A 16,027-nucleotide genomic window follows, 5' to 3' on the forward strand; every position below is an offset into this window, starting at 1 on the left:
AGCAGGCGCATAAAGTACTCTTAATTGAAGAGGCTCTCCTGGCTGCTTTGGGGAGAACAGACTGTAGTCTGTTGGGAGGCAGAGAAGTTAGGCAGTGGCAGCGATACAAGTCAGAAGTGACAGACAGAAAAGCGGTCAGGGTACCAGTGAAGGTAGAGATAACAAGAAGTTCTAACAGATTGGAGCAGGATACACTCAAGTGCAGGTTTTTGGTCTCAGCGACTGGGCGTGTGGCAGTGCTCTTTCATTTATGAGGGAAGGCCTGGGGAGTGGAGCTCTGGGACGAAGAGCTCTGGGTTGTTTGTGCGAAGGCACCGGTGACCACGGCAAGAGTAGTCTCTGTAGAGTGGTAGCAGCAGGAGGCTGACTGAAGTGGGTTAAGGAGAGGATGGGAGATGAGGAGCTGGCCTCAGCCCTGAGGACGCCGTCTAGGGGCAGTAGGGGACAGGCTGGGGACATGGAAGCATTCACACTGGAGGAAGCCTCTGACAGAGAGGGAGAAGTTGTTCAAAAGGAGACTAACTGTGGGCAGAGTGCTCTGCAGAAGTGAGGTGGGATCAACTTCATTCATAGGAGAGTTAGCTTCAGTGAAAAGAAAGAAATCTCGCTTCCTCCGAGACAGGAGGGCAAGTGGGATAAATGAATATCGGCACGTGTACCAAGTTTGCCAGTACAAAGGTGAGAGGAAGTTGAGAGATTGCCAGTGTCGTTTCAGTGCCTCTGATGAGTCCCGTAAAGTAGAGTTGAACCTTGCGGGGAGAGTCGTTCTTAGGGTACTAGAGAGTGCTGAGTTCTTTGGGGAATGGGAGCCGAATTTCACTAAGAACATATAATCTCAATACCCGTGTTTGAAAACACAGTAGAGTTTGGAGGGCATGGGCGAATCTGAGCTGTCAATCTGATAACCCTTCAGAGAGTAAACAGACTCTTTCAAACTGGACATTTTTCTTTTTGTCAAATGGCATATACACTCTTCTACAGAGGTAACAACAAATCACAGCTTACCTCTCTAATCTTTGCTCAGCTGTTAACTCCATCCAGTTCTTTGTAGGGTAGACATTTGATACATGTAAAAGAAACCATGAAATCATCTCACAAACCGGCAGGTTTAGAGGAGCCCCAGGGATACAGACACAGGCAGGTCTTCCCACCTTAAAACCAAAAGAATTGACTAAGCTGCAGATTATGTAAGACAGAAATGAATAATGAAATGATAATGGAGATGTGAAAAATTGGGGCTGTGAAAAGGACTACCCTTTGTATGCATGTGTGTTCCTTCAAAAGGCACTAAAATATGGGAATACTTGACAGTTGTAAAGCCCCTTTGTACTGCCTGTCCTGCTGTGCCACGCAGCAGCCACTGGGAGGCTCTCTTGACCACCAGTTTTTATCTTCAAGTTCATGCCACAAAAGGACTGGTGACTCTGAAGAGAAGGTAAAGATGTGCTCAGTCTTACCAGAATTTTACACACTCAAGCGTTATGTAAAATCGCCATGCAACCACCACCAGTCTTGTAGTTAACATTGCACGTGATAGGCACTCAAGCATTTACTGAACAGTTGAAGTCGACACTGGGCTGTATGTGCTGCCCTTGACAAGTGGGAAGGTAATAATACAATGCGTGTCTTTAGAATGCCCTTTGCTGAGATGTCCTTTCATTCCTGTGACCAAAATTGGGTTGGAAATTCACATGGGCAGAGTAGAAATATCAGACTCACAGAAATATCTGACTTACAACTGTGACCTGGCCTCTGGCCTTGGCTTGGCTGAGCAAAGTCTTTGTAGAACCTAGGAATAAAAGGGGTGTCAAAAAGAGATGAAATCTGTCATTCCTAACAATTCTTATCACAGCACTTAAACTGAACGAAAATCAAAGATCAGTGCTCTACTTTTGCAGGTTTACTTAGAAAGGCTTTTAACTTATGCTGAGATCGACATTTGCCCCACTAACTGGAAAAGAATTGTTTTGGGAGCCATTCTTCTTGCCTCCGAGTTTTGGGACGATCGGGCTGTATGGAATGTGGACGACTGCCAGATCCTCAAGGACGTTACAGTTGAGGACATGTGAGTTTGTAAGGTTACCGTGAACTTTCTAACCATTTTCCAATACCTCATTTGCTCTCATAAAGTTTACATTTTTAAGAAATGTTACATTTTAAGAAAGGTTACCTTGTGCAGAGAGCTGAAATAGACATAAAATTACAGCCTTCTTTCTATCTAGCTGTAGTATAACAATTTGTATTTCCCCTCATTCATTGGTAGGTCTTGATGTGTTATTGTTGTAATATTCTGCTTGAGAAATTGAAATTATTTTTCTGGTGGTTTTTGCCAAACATTTTACAAGCTCACTACCAGAGCAACATGGTACAGTAAGTAACTTGACAGCTTTCTTAAAGCTGTCTACCAGGTCCAGTCCATTTTTAAGGGGCACATGCCTGGTCTTTGAAGCAAGTGGCCACTGTTAAGGTCTTAGGGCCTCTAGACTACTGACAGGTTATAATTTCAACCTGAGTCACACATTGTGTATTTGCTTTTGCTGGTCTATTTCTCCTTTTTATCTGAGGTTCTGTTGTTACAGAAACTATGAGGTACAGGTAGCCACATATAAAGGTTTCAGATCCCTGTGTTCCTGTCTCCTCCCCTAAAGTCTGCTGAGTTAGGAAACACCTACCTCTCAGGTCGTCCGGGAAGCATCCCTGGGGCCTCACCCAGGGCACTCAGCAAACACAGCGGCACTTTGTGGGGCCTTGAGTTAACTAGGCAGGTTCTCCTCACAGATGGCACGCTCACATTGGCATGAAACGCCAGGCTTCCAGTCTGGCTCTGGTGAAGGGCCCCAAGGGTGGGAAGCAGGATGAGCCAGAGAGGTAATTCCAGCAGACTCTCGAAGTGCCCGCTTGACAGTGAACCTGTCTTTGTGGGTGGCATTCAGGAAAATGTGAAAGGACACCTCTTGATTATATTGGACAGCAGAGGCCGATCAAGATGGCAGGCAGGGGCAAGAGTTTGTTTTTGTTACCTTTGCCCCTTACCCTAGATAATTCACAATTACCAAAGTGCATATTTACAGCTGAAGCGAGGAAAGCTGTGACTAAGAGAAGGGACCAGTGACTGTCAGTAGCTGTCAAAGTGGCTTTTGGTGAAAATGCCCACTTTGGTGATCATGTAAACCAAGTGGTCGTGGTGATATTGCTGGTAGCAATCTTAGCAAACAGTGGAACAGCAGATAATGAATTTGAAATGAATAGAAGTACTTTTGGAAGTTGCAGAAACTAAAGTGACGTTGACCAACACTATCATCAGTCTTGAAACTGGTCCCTTGAAGGAAGGAAAATTTGTAATCGTGAACACCATCCCTGCCATGATGGCAGCTGAAATTTTCTCAGAATCTGCAACTGAGCTGACTGGGGCTCTGGTTCCAGGTACAACATCCGAGAACATGCAGGGAAACGTGTGGGTGTTCATAGACATTGAGCCCAGGAGCATTAGCGGCACTGTCCAGCTATGAAGAAACTAATTCTAAACAACGCTTTTCTGTGTAGAACGGAGAATCACCAGTAATTATGTTTATAATAGGCTGCTTTTGTTTATGATCTTTGGGAGTTGGAAAGCATTACAACAAAGTGTTTAATACACATTTGTTTCATCCCTCTGCTGTTGACTACTATTTGTAATGGTCTCATTTTGAGTCTGAATTGAAAAATTGCTGTCTATCAGCTTTTCCTTAAAACTTTCTAACATCTCTGTGTCTTGTTAAATATATATTTCCCTTCAAAAGAGTAAGTTAAACTGAGCAGCTGCTGTTCAGACAGTTTGCTGCGCCTGTAAGTGGTAGGCTCTTCAGCCACCTAGCCATTTACAAACAGCAAAAAACACAGAAGATGCATATTCTGTAGGCATAATGCTTTTCTTCAGTGATTAAAGCTCTATTAATAGACATGTTAATCCTATGAAGTACTGTATTTCCACACAATTAAAATGTATTAGTGGAGAAAATATAAAAGGGATAGTGAAGTGCATTTATTCCTGTAGTAAATTAAGTCCTGATTAGCTGATTATCAAAACATTATCTGATTTACATTTCTATAGACTTCTGGCCGTATGAACAGGAAATTAATTTTGGAAGTAGGTTCAGTTAGGTTTAAAGTTCAACAAATGAGAAACCTCATTTCTGCTCATACTCTGCTCTCCATACAGGAGAACATGGAGCATTTGTTGATTTATCCAATGGATAAAATATTAACACTTGAAAACCAAGAAACCAAATGTATGGTAAAATAAGCCACTTGCATGTTTGTTTGGGTATTTATCATTTTTATCTAATCAACTCTCTAAAGTGATTGCTGTGAAAAGTGGTAAGATTTACTCTAACTTTATATTTATTTACTTAAACATTTGGCAAGCAAATGGCTGGATATGGTCATATAGCAGAAGCCTGCTCCCAGCACTCTACTTTCCCACTTCATTGAATTCGCCCTCTGTGGGAGTGTGCAGTCTGTCCTGGCAAGGGGCGGTAGGTCTGAACATTCTGGGCTGCTCTCCTAACACCGGGGGCAACAACTGCTCTATCAGAGGTCGTATCGTAAAGTGGGTTTAGCCTAGCTGAGACATAATCTTACTGCCTTCCTAAGCTTAAAAAGTGCATCCTGTCCTGTCATGGTGACGACAACTCACCCTAGTAAGGTTTTAAGGTGAACAGAAACTTGCATTATGCCCTTTGACACAGCCCCATGCACGGGGTGGGGGTGGGGGTGGGGGGGATTCCCTTTCCCATCGAATGTAGCTTATTTATTTATTTACTTGAGATGAATCCTTGTTGCCTCAAGAGTTTTCCCCCCTCAGAGATAATAGCAGTGGCTCTCGATGGATCCATTTGTTGCCGTGGTGATGTGCCCACTCCTTTTGTTGGCTCGTCTCTACTTCAGTAAGCCCCTTCCTGTCACCAGCCCGGTGAAAATGTCTGCAAGTTCTTCAGAGCTAATAAACAGCATACATCATTCCTTTCAACTGATCACTAGAGCGGGGCCTCGTGAGTGAGTGTGGAGCATGAATCGTACAGCTGCACTAATGGAACTCTGAAGAATGAGCCCCTGAGTCAGCAGCATGAGTGCATAAGAGGGCCATGACCTCTTCCCCCTTGTCCCAGACTCAAAGTGCTGGGACGCAGAAAGGACCACAAATAGCTGTACCTTGTTTGAACATTAGGGTATTAATCCAGCTGGGTAGCCATTATTGGTTTCAAAACAGTATTTAGAGCCATCCTAGTAGCTCAGAATGGTATTTTTGAAGATAGCCCAGTTGACTAAAATTGTCCTGTGTTGGTTTTGTCTTCTCCTCCTCCCCCAGGAATGAGATGGAAAGGCACTTCGTGGAGCTACTTCAGTTTAATATTAATGTTCCTTTCAGTGTGTATGCCAAATACTACTTTGACCTTCGCTCCTTAGCAGATGACAACAACCTGAATGTTCTATTCACTCCTCTTAGCAAAGAAAGAGCACAGAACTTAGAGGTAAGGCTGTGAAATCACTAACTGGGGTTTTCTGTCAGCCACCGAAGCCACACCTGTAGCTAAATTATATTAAGCAGTGATTAGGAAAATGGAAAGCTGTTAACAGTTTGAAGAGCTTATTGACCCGTTGGCATCATATATCCTGTGTCTTTTATGGTTTATACAGGGATCCCACATTATAAAAAAAAAATTGTCTCTTCTGTAACCATAATTCAGAATACTTTCAATCATATTTAATCTGTTCTTAATGGTTTTCCATTTGAACCTCTACACTTACATATAACCATACATGAATAATTTCTTAAAATTGTATCCCTAATCAGATGTACCTACATAATCTACTTACCACTCTTAACTGTCTTTTTTTTTTTAATAATTGATGTTTTGGACTATTTCTACTGTCTTGATATTTTTAATAAATAAATAAATGTATTTATTTATTTATGGCTGCATTGGGTCTTCGCTGCTGCACGCGGGCTTTCTCTAGCTGCGGCGGGCGGGGGCTGCTCTTCATTGCGGTGCGCAGGCTTCTCATTGCAGTGGCTGCCCTTGTTGCAGAGCACGGGCTCTAGAGCGCAGGGTCAGTAGTTGTGGCGCACGGGCTTAGTTGCTCCTCGGCATGTGGGATCTTCCCGGACCAGGGCTCAAACCCGTGTCCCCTGCATTGGCAGGCGGATTCTTAACCACTGCGCCAGCAGGGAATTCCCTCTTAACTGTTTTTTACTCAGCTTGCAGTTCGTGTGTGTGTGTGTGTGTGTGTGTGTGTGTGTGTGTGTGTGTGTATATGTGTATCACAGTTCAGTCCCATGAGTTTATTAGACAAAGCGTCCGTGGTTAACCTGAGAGACCTATACTTGGAAGGTATAATGTGGATTCAGATACTGGATGTAGAAAGTACATGAGTTTTTAATATAAATGGTAACGTACATGGAACAACGTAATACTTATGGCTTATGATTTTTGGTGGGTATACAGCAAAATTCACAACTGAAATGAACACATTTAAAATTGATACTTTCTGTGGTACCTTGGTGGTACTTTAGAATAAGATGTTTTTCTACCATAATTTATGTGCAAGTGAAATAGCACCTTTCAGCGCTTGTCATTAGACCTCTCCTACCTTCAGCACATACCTACCTGATTAAAATTTTCTTAGAGTATGTAATAACTAATGAAAACTGAAGAGAAGTTGAATAGCTGAGTAAACACTGATTTTGCCCAAGTGTATGTCCATTACGTTTAAGGATCACGTGTGTAGGTAACAGATGATATTGCTATTAGGAGCCTATCATTAGGAAGCCAATTTTTAAGTAACTCTAAGTTATTAGGGCAAGTTACCCCTTGCCCCAGCAATCTAATCATAGCCCTTAAAGGTTATTACCTTAGGGAACTGTCAGTTAGTGTAGATATCAGCTATCCAAAGTAGCAGTAACTATGAACTATCTAAACGAATGGAGATGTGTGGCTTATCAATGATGCTTTTTTTGTTTTTTTAAGGTCCGAACATTTTTTTTCCCCCCTAATTATACCTATGTTCTACCTGATTGACTTTCCTAGGCCATTTCCAGATTGTGTGACGACAAATACAAAGACGTGTGTAGAGCTGCTATGAGAAGGTCTTTCAGCGCTGATCATTTCATTGGTATTCGGCGCTCCAATGCCATCCTCTCTTAAGGGAGAAGTGAGGGGTTGTAACATCATAAACCCCTCGAAACAAAGACTGGAGAAATATCACCTCTCCTGCTCAGAAACCAGCAAAGTTAGTATTTTCACCTTAAAGAAAGACATTGAATTCAAGAGACTCATGGACAAGCGAAGATTATGCTCATAGGAAAGAACGGGACCTCGTCAATGTAACACGCTCTTCTGTCCTTTTTATTGTAAACAGAGTTACAAAAACCACTCCAAAGCTAAAAGCTCCCAATCCACGCACAGATATCTGCTCCCAATCCACGCACAGATATCTGATAGCTGTGAGCTATGTGACGTTTTTTAATTAATAGTTTAAATTTTTAGACTTTAAAGACACTAGCTATATAACTTCTATGTTTTTCTTACCTCACTGTCCCATACTGCTGCATATTCCTTTAGAATCAGTGCAGTATTACCATCAAAAAATGGGACTCCAAAAAAAAAAAAAAGTAAAAAAACAAAAAAAGAAAAAAAAACAAAAAAATAAAAAAAAAAACAAAAAAGAAAAAAAAAGAAAAAAAAAAACAAAAAAGAAAAAAAAAACAAAAAAAAAAACCATGGGACTCCTAACAACTCATAAAGCCAAACTTCGGAACAGACTGTTGTAGCATCGTTAGGTTTTGCAGGGTTCTTCCTCCCTACTATATCATTGAAGCTGCTAGTCATTATTGGCAATCAATTTAAACCAAAAAGCTGCTGAATAACACATGTCATCCAAATTCTTTGCAGGCAGTACTTATTAGCATATTAGCATGTTTGCGATCATAAACAGAGAAAGTAGGTTATTTCCTTCTATTGGGTCCGTGCTGCATTTCTTGTTAACTATAATGGTGCTTCTGATTTTGTGATGATTTTCCTCTTTGTTATGTACTTGTGTTAAAGGATATTTTCATAATTCCAGCCAACATGGTGGTCCAGTAATTAACAAGCCGGTGATGAAATAGAAGGTGTCCCAAAAGTCTTAGAACAATTTTAAGCTTTAATATAGTGTGCTTGGATACTCCAGAACAGTGTCGCAGAAGTATAAATGCTAGACTGGCAAAACATCACTTGAAACTTTAATCGAATTTCTTCTAAACTCATTTACTTTTGTACATTTTAAACATTAAGCTTTTATTTTTTTATTTTTTATTTTTTTAAATGAATTAATTTATTTAATGGCGTGTTGGGTCGTTTCTGTGTGAGGGCTTTCTCTAGTTGTGGCAAGCGGGGGCCACTCTTCATCGCGGTGCGCGGGCCTCTCACTGTCGCAGGCTCTCTTGTTGGGGACACAGGTTGGAGCCCTGGCTTGGGAAGGCCCGTGAGCCACAATTACTGAGCCTGCGCGTCTGGAGCCTGTGCTCCGCAACAAGAGAGGCCGCGATAATGAGAGGCCCGCGCACCGCGATGAAGAGTGGCCCCCACTTGCCACAACTAGAGAAAGCCCTCGCACAGAAACGAAGACCCAACACAGCCATAAATAAATAAATACATAAATTTTAAAAAATAAAACAATAAACGCTTAACGTTTAAAATTTACAAAACTAAATGAGTTTAGAAGAAATTCGATTAAACTTTCAAATGATGTTTCGTAAGTTTGTGGCATTTATACTTCTACAAGTATCAAAGCTTAAAATTGCACTAAGACTTGAGGGGATACCTCCCCTCCTCTTTTTAAAATAGTCCTTTGCAAGGCTGGGCTGCTTACCTGCTTGATCACCTAAGTTTCTTTTTTCTAGATTTGGTAAAGGAATTATGAACAACAGTGTTAATTCACATGTAATAAATTGAAAAGAACTGGACCCTAGTAGTAGTGACAGGAGAGTAAGTGATACGAAACAGCTTTTCTATCCTGTGTGTTAACCTGGCTGTAGGTGTCTCACTTCAAGTTCTATGTAAGAGGAAACATATAAACCTTAGGAACCCTTACCTCAGGCTTTAAAAGGCAGGGAGGTCCAGTAATCAGTCTTTTTGGAGATTGGTAACGATGTCACCTAAACTTGAAATATTAAAAAAAAAAAAAAAAAAAGTGTTCTCAACTATGTGAAATCTTTCTCCTCCTACCTTCTCAAATGTAATCCTAGGAATTTTGCCTGTAAACAAAGCATTTCTGGGCCAGAAGTACTTTCTCTCTTTATAGCAAGGCTTCACATTATACTGAGTGCTGCAGGTTCCATCATTTTTAAGGGACAGAGACATAAATGATAAATTATGGTATATAAAATACTACAATCTACCACCTCAAAAAATATTGTTTATGGAGTTTGGAGCTTGGAAATTCAAGTACTGATTGCAGTTTTATTTTGAAAAGAATGCTACAACTTATGTGGTTTTTCTTCCTCATGTTTATATTAAAAGAAAAGCTAATAAACTCTGTTTTAATTAAAATATATGGCTACTGTGTTTGTAACACTTCTCACTATTCACATAACATTACAACTCTGCCTAACTCAAATGTTTTCAGTCAGCTCTGATAGTCGGGCCTTAAAGCATTTTCCAACTAACCATTCATAAGTTGTTTTGACCCCTGCCTTTAGTTAAGATGTAGACATTTATTTCTTCAGCTTACGCTCTTTTCAACCTGAAGATAATCTAGTCCACTTAAAATCACTGGCTACAGTGCTCAGTGGCATAATGCATTAGATGGCATTTTTGAATTGTTTGTTATGGTGCCAAGATGGAAATGCACATTGAAAGATAAAAGTAGGTAAATCCACAGAGAAAGGAATTACAGGAATACTGTAGAATCAGAACTTGTTGTTTGAGGGTTTCAAGCAATTGAACAGGAAAGAAAATGGAAGAACAGGAAGCAGTAGAATTGTGGTTGCTGTTAAGAGGGTGACTTTTAAACAAGCCACGTAATTTGACTTTAACATGCTATTTCACTTAACATTCAGTTGGAAATATACCAGATCTCTAAAGTTTCTTTTAGACCCTAGCCACTGCACTTGAGCAATATTCCATCAGTCCTGATAGTATTGCCGTAGTATTTCCTCCACCTTAGTTACATTCCTAAGGTCACATCTTTAACTTTGTTCTTGTTAAGTTGCTGATGAGGAGAAATGATCTGATTTAGTACAGAAGGGAAAAAAAATCGATCACAAGTCACTGTTTATATCAATAGTTTGCACCGCGTAGTAATATGCCAGTTACTAAGCAGAAATGCTGACATATCTCGAGTGGTCGAAGGTTTGAAAAAAAAAAAATTGGGGGTAGGAACATTGGGCATGACTGTAGCTTCAAGAACAAGTTGGTAGAATAAGGAGAATCGCTAAAAATTGCTTTTCCCCTTCAGCTTTAATTCTAGAGGCAATACAGCCATTTTAATAAATGGGAAATTGAGGCAACTTAAGGTAAAAATTTAAACATCACAAAGTAGGTTCTCCAACAAATATGGGGCATGGAAACTAGTTATTAATAGGGTGGCAACTATGGCATTTTTTTCCAGATTTTTATACCGAGGAAGGGTTTGTTCCCTAAAGTAGTAAGACTATAAAAGAATATCTGACTACCTGAACTCAAATTTTATTTTTTCGCTTTTTAAGAAAAATTATTTTTCTCTATTGGAATACTGACATCTGTGCAATTTTAACTCTGGTATACCGTGAACTGAACTTTATTCTTTACAAGGAAAAGACAAAAGTTTGAAATGTATGTTTGAACCAAATTAAATTGCCATTTTTGTATGTTAAATTCATGTGGTTGACCCTAAGACAACTTCTTAGGGCCCAGTGTTTCTGGTTAAGAGAAATTTTTTCCACCCTGTATCAGATTCCATCATGACCCTATGCTTTCACATTTACTCCTAATGTACCCTGTATGCCCATTCTTGAAATTCAACAGCACTAAATCCTAGTTTTACAACAGGTCAAATTTCATTTCTTAGTTTTCCCATTCTATAAAATATACCATTCCTTGATTTTTGAAAAATGCTGAAGCCAGTATTTACTGGAAAACAATTCACTCTGTATTCAGGTTATGCAATGTTTTTGGAAATGTTTACCTATAGCGTGTAGGTTAGCTAAAATCTTTCATCACCCAAGACTTCTCTCTAACCACATGTAAAATGACTACGACTGTTCCCTCACCCAGAAGCCGCATTCTTGAGTATAGAGCTATTTGGTAAAGCACTTGACAGCTGGTAGGGGCTCTCCCAGGGGTAAGTGCTAATTTCTATGCAGAATCTGTAGATTACACCCAGCATCTATCAAGTTAAGGATTAGATCACCTAAAATCTTAACTGTTAGCCACTCACCAGCCTGGCCAGCCTGACACCGTGCCAGCAAGAATACAAAAGATCTAGGAGCCCTTCAGAGACACCTGGTCCCTTGTACACAGGTGCAATCTGTTTGGCTTCTGAGGCAATTTCCACTAGTCCGTTTTAAATGGGTTTGGCAGATGAGATAACATGTACTTCATGTGAAAGAAATGTTATGAATACCAGTTTATGGTTTAGGATCTCTAACATGCAGAAAGAACCAGGAAAGTGAAGTAGTATAGAAATTAAGAGAAATCCAGAGTCAAATGAAAAGAGGTGAATGTTCTTTAAAAAAAAAAAAAAAAAAGAAGGAACAGGTTAGGTGATTACTTAATTGCTGTGAGGGCAGCTAAATAATTTGAATGTGATTAGAGAAAGTCAGTGACAGCCTCAGAACCTAAGGTCCTCAAGAATATGTCGATCTCAACTTCAAGACCTCAAATTACTCTGCTAGCTTTTTCTTACAACATCTATTCCTTCATCTTACCGTTCTCAATTCTACTGACCTTTACTTCTAGCTCCCCAGATGGTGGCCCTTTATCTCCTCACTGTGGGAACCGACTCTTCCAAACGCAGGGCATCAGTGTTTTGTCCACCTCCCACTGCCCTCTCTCAACAAGGTCATCTCAGCTTCACCCTTTGACTCTCTGCTCGTGTCCAATGTGGCAGTGCTTGATGTTGGTTACTACTATGAGCCATTTCTAAAACACTATCACCAGGTTCCAGGAAATACAGGATTTCTATGGCTCACGGGCTAACTGGCCCCTTGTAATCCCCTTTAATCAACTACTTGAGCCCTCCTGTGTTCCCACAAAGTAGTTGTTCCCAATTTGCTGCACTCACTCCCCTGATCTGCCCACATCCCTAGATGTATCTCCTCAGGCTAGGCAGCAACCCCACCTTCCAAACTCCAAAACTCATTTCATCTGGCATTAGGAATAGATGCCTCACTTCTTAAGGTAACCCCTTCTCATCTAAGGGAGAGGATTCCATCCCAACTCTTCAAATCAAATTTCTATATCCAACACCCCCACCACCAGGATGGTGGTGAGGATGGGGCAATTTGACCTTCCTCAGCCCTTGACATGTCCTAGTGTTTCTCAAGATGTGGTCTCCAGACCACCTGCCTCTCATGGGCTGAAAGTCCCTGTAAGAAATGAAGCTTCTCTAAATGCAACGCGGAATCCTAGAACAGATAAAGAACATCAGTGGAAAATCTGGTGAAATCCAAATGAAGTCTGGAGTTAACAGTAGTGCGTTAATGTTGACTTCTTAGTTTAACAAATGTGCTATGATAATATGTTAATATTAGGGCAAAACGGATATATCTTTGCAACTTGTCTGTAAACCTAAAATCATTCTAAAAGTTTACTAAAACAGAACAAAAAGACCTAATTCTTGGATCCCAAATTCATCTCAATTCCTGGAGCTGAAGCCTGGGAATCTACATTTCTAATAGGAACCCCAAATGATTCTTATGCAGACACAAACTTGAAAACTAGTCTTTCAATTCCCTTTCCATTCCATGCCTGAATGGCTGCTTCCTCCTTGTTTTACTTACCTTAACCTGATTTCATCTTTTAGATCCTCTCAACCCTAAAATATAAGTACTATCATTATCCCCCTTTCACAGATAAGAAAGTACTAAGATGCAGCACACAAACGAAGTACTAAGAGCTTAAGTAATTTGTTCAGGATCAACAGCCCATGAATGATGGAGCTGGGAGTTGAATCCCTAATCAGTCTAGCTCCCAAATCTATGCACAGAACCACTCTACTTCCTCTCATTCTGTTGCACGTAAGAGCTCTGTAACTAAATCACTAAAAGAAGCATTATTACCTATTTCTCCAACTTCCTAAGTCCAACAGTGCCCCCCTTTTCCACTGGGGGGAATGAACAATGAGAAAGCATTGGGAAGATGTGCCAACTAGAGACCTGGACGGGTAAGGCACAGTGGCTCTTGCACCAGGATCCAGCTCAACTGCTGTATTTTCTGTTCTCCCAAATGCCCTAACATGTACCAATCTAATAATGCTCATAGTACTCACTTTGATGCTAAATTAATTATCTCAGGTTTACTAAGCATCTGTCCAGATTGTCAGGGAAGTGCCAACTCTAAATCAATTGACAGTTGGCCCTCCGTATCCACAGGTTCTGCATCAGTGGATTCAACCAACCATGGACTGAAAATACTTAGGGAAAAAAATTTCAGAAAGTTACAGAAAGCAAAACTTGAATTTGCTGCACACCACCAACCATTTGCATTATATTTACAACTACTTACTTAGGATTTGTATTTGGTGTTATAAGTAATCTAGACATGACTTAAAGTATAAAGGAGGGTGCGGGGGAAGATGGGAGGATTGTGCGTAGGTTATATGTAAATACTGCACCGTTTTCTATAAGGGACTTGAGCATCCATGGATTTTGGTATGGGGTGGCACGGGGGGGAGGGAGACTACTGGAACCAATGACCCACAAATACAGAGGGAGAACCATATATCCTCTTATCTTAGCTGGGTTCCCTGACTTGTATTTAGACCTTAATACAAAGTTGTGGATCTAACTGCTGAATGATGAAGTTTTGGGAGTTTCTGACTGCAAACCAGACACACACAACAACAGCAGCACTTCTATCCAAATTGCTTCAGTACAGAGTATAGATGGAGGGTTGATAAAATAGAACACAATCTCAGGTAATGTCTCTGTTCTTATGTGTATTTTCCTTCATTTCTTCAAGTGAATCATGAAACAATCACAGGATCAGCAGGAGAAACCTATGAAGTATATTCATTCAGGTAAAACATGTTTTCATTAGTTCTCCTTCTGGTGATTGGAATTTCTTTGATTTTATTATCAATAAAAACGTTGCCACTTATATTCAAAGTACATCCGAGAAATCTGATCATGAAGTTAGAATGCACATACCTCCTTCAGATACTCTTAGAACACAGTGTCTCTCCATGAAAGCATGAGAAAACTACTTGTACAGCATCTTATTTGCTTTACCATTGCTTTAATGCACTTTAAAATTTAGCTACATTAATTGGGAACAAAGAAACAAAAATAGACATTTCTTTGTTTTTCATAAATAACTACTCTCCATATTTGATAAAAATCTCAAAGCATTATTTTAACTTCCCACAAATATAATACATACAATTTTTTTTTCTGAAATAATAAGGTCAGCAAATTAAGTATCTTGACACTAATATAACCACATACAACTGCTATTCTACTGACTTCCAGGAACAAAACAAAAACAGAAAACTTCTTATCAAGATGCTCTGGGTTTCCTTTTGCTAGTGTTAGGGATCTGGAATTATAATCATCTGCCAGTAATAATTTTATAGATTCTAGTTGATTGTCTACAAATAAAATGTCGCTGGCTCTGCTTTGTGAGTTCTGGATTTGACATGACACTGACAATACCGCATGGGACAGGCACTATACACACATGGAAATCAGGAAAAGTACTGAATGCCCTGGACTCGAACTACTGACTCAGTATGTGCCTCACTTGGCTCAGTAATAAATTCACCTGCACCAAACCCGTATCAAAAGTCACTAAATCTCTCATATATATAATATATATTATTTATATACACACCCACAACACATACACGCTATACATACAGTTTGTAACAACATGAAGTACTATTGTCTTCAAATGATGTACCACAGACTGAAATAAATCCTGTAATTGTCATCAAGCTGCTAGAAGCTTTTGAGAGTTCTGAGCCAGGTTACTTAGTTACTTTCATCCTGCCTACCCTTCATTCACCCTGCTTTAATGTCTTGGTAGCTTTTTCTTTCAAAACCACCCTCCTCAACCCAGGCGTATTTCTTTCCCAGGATCACTTGATCGGACTTTGGAGGCAAGAAAGGGCATGCAGGGGGAGCAGGAAATCCTCAGCCACTGTACCTCACACCTGCCTAGATTTGTGATGTTCTCTGTCCTGTTGGCCACATTCGGTGTTAGAAAGCAGTTATTCAAAGCTTTGTCCCTCCTACCCCCCTTGGTCTTTCTGTAGAGCACAAAAGTGAAAGAAGCCTCTTTAGCAGGGGTAGCAGTTCATTAAAATATACAACTACATTTCCTAGCTCTGGGGTTCCCATTCTGTACTTGAGACTGCAGGTCACGGATGCTGTTATTAAGGTGCGCTGTGGGCTCCATGAGGTTTTCTCCCGGCAGCCGGTGTCGGGATTAGTGCAGCCCTAGCCCAGGAGGAAACGGCCTAATGAATACCAACTTGGAAACAGTGGTGTCAGCACGTGATTTAAGCTTGTACATTGCTCACAATTACACACAACACACACACAGGCTTATCACTGGAAATGACTACGAGAAAACATGACAAAGGTTTGCAAGGATAAACCAATAAGGCACCAAGAATACTTATTTTCAGCCAATTTAGACAGCTTCAAAGTGTGAGGTTAATAATATAAATTAAAATGACTTCCTAAGTCTTATCAACTGATTTACTGAGAGGTCACATATTAGTTCCTTCTAAATCTTTACCCCCTAATCTGTGATGGGAGACGTTGCTTACAATTGAACCATGAAAGGGACAGCCCAAAAGCTGT

At 40.3% G+C, this 16,027-nt stretch overlaps 1 pseudogene across 1 annotated transcript in view; it reads left to right on the plus strand.

Annotated features, from left to right (window-relative positions):
- Window positions 1-15,586, plus strand: part of LOC309653905 (cyclin-Y-like protein 1) — a 41,926-nt pseudogene extending 26,340 nt beyond the window's left edge. Inside the window, exons 8-11 of the transcript in view lie at window positions 1,899-2,065; window positions 5,348-5,510; window positions 14,181-14,238; window positions 15,279-15,586. The product of the transcript in view is annotated as a cyclin-Y-like protein 1 (transcript). The remainder of the gene's footprint in view (window positions 1-1,898; window positions 2,066-5,347; window positions 5,511-14,180; window positions 14,239-15,278) is intronic.
- The last annotated feature ends 441 nt before the right edge of the window (window positions 15,587-16,027 follow it).

The sequence above is a fragment of the Balaenoptera physalus genome (assembly GCF_965194825.1).
Source record: "Balaenoptera physalus genome assembly, contig: HAP1_SCAFFOLD_1433, whole genome shotgun sequence".
NCBI classification, from domain to species: Eukaryota; Metazoa; Chordata; class Mammalia; order Artiodactyla; family Balaenopteridae; genus Balaenoptera; species Balaenoptera physalus.